This window comes from Zingiber officinale, chromosome 1B (assembly GCF_018446385.1).
Source record: "Zingiber officinale cultivar Zhangliang chromosome 1B, Zo_v1.1, whole genome shotgun sequence".
NCBI lineage: Eukaryota > Viridiplantae > Streptophyta > Magnoliopsida > Zingiberales > Zingiberaceae > Zingiber > Zingiber officinale.
In genome coordinates, this window is record NC_055986.1 from 169,722,059 (window position 1) to 169,723,551 (window position 1,493).

Consider the following 1,493-nt stretch of genomic DNA (forward strand, 5'->3'; position numbering starts at 1 on the left):
CGACACAGCCCCGACCAAGCAGGCAGGGCTCCCTTGCTCGACAGGACAGAGTCGGACAAAAGACTATTGGTCGAGCAGATGCTCGGCCCGGCCACGATATCGCCCGGACAGCGGACTATCCGAGCGGCTCTCCCGCTCGGCCCAGCCATGGTAACACCTGGACGTCAAACTGGCCGAGCGGCTCTCCCTCTCGGTCCAATAAAGAACAAAAGGAGCAGTTGGGAATATCTTCCTAGGGACCAGTGTTGTCGACAGGCGGCATGGTTGGCGGCATGGTCAGACAGAGAATCGTACGGTGGAAGCTTCCACTATCACGGCAGGGATATGCTCGAGTTGTTAAGGTATAGCATCATACACGCTTTTCTGACAAATCCTTTCCAAGTATGCTCTGAGGAGCATGCACACCTTGGGAAGCGTGTGCGCGTCTCTCGGGAGCCCTATATAAGGACCCCAGACTTCGACGGAGGTATGTTCATGACTACTGTAGGTACAGTTACACTGCTGCTCTTTTCTCTTCTCCACTTCATTTGCTTGTCGCCGGTGACTGACTTGAGCGTCGGAGGGTCATCATCGGAGAACCCCTCCCCGGCTCGGAACTAACGACTTGTGGTTGCAGGCTTAGCTCATCGGAGGCCCACGTCATCTTCAGTCTATATTCAGTCAACGTGAGCATCATCTCTCCAACGTCCGTCGACTCGACTCTCGGACATGATCAAATGTTCTATATTTTTTATTTATTTATTGAAAGTATTATCTTCTAGGTAGTTTGTTATATTATCTTAAGGAGTTCACATAAGATTATTAATTGAAAAGCTAAATTACAAACAAGATTATCGTATAACTTAGTAAATCTATGGTTTCCACTTTTCAGATGTTATATACAATTTGGATGTAAATAAACATAGGTCATAAAGTTAAATTAAACATTGACATTTAAAAGTAAAATTATTGATGAACTGCACACATTAACTAGTAAGCTTATTAGCTTTGTAATTTGATGTGTTGAAATAAAAGTTAAAGATCAGTTAAAAGCTACACATATTTATTAATTAATTATTGACACAGCTGTTAATATCCCTTGTGGTCGTGCCGGAGTGGTTATCGGGCATGACTAGAAATCATGTGGGCTCTGCCCGCGCAGGTTCGAATCCTGCCGACCACGATTTTTAAATTCCTTATGGAGGAAGGCTTCGAATCTTGTTGTAACAGTTAAAGAAGCACTAGAAAATGACCGTTTTAAAAAATGTCAATAGCGAATTTGCTTGCCGGATAAGTAAAAAAAGATTGTTTTTTTTAGTAAATACAAAAAGTAAAAAAAAAAAAAAAACTTCGTCTCAATAATTTAAGGTACATCTCAGTAGTATTCGTGGTGACAGGTTCACCCGTTGCGTCTTAACGGATTGGGATAGATAGACTAATCCACGAACCCAATCAAAAATAAAATAAGTCTGCGGTGGGTTTGGACCGTGAAAAGAAAATGTTTAGTTTCTTTT

General features: G+C 42.6%; 1 non-coding gene across 1 annotated transcript; it reads left to right on the forward strand.

Moving 5' to 3' along the window:
- Positions 1-1,080: 1,080 nt before the first annotated feature.
- TRNAS-AGA lies at positions 1,081-1,162 on the forward strand. Its single transcript has one exon. It is a non-coding gene; the product is annotated as a tRNA-Ser (tRNA).
- Positions 1,163-1,493: the final 331 nt, after the last annotated feature.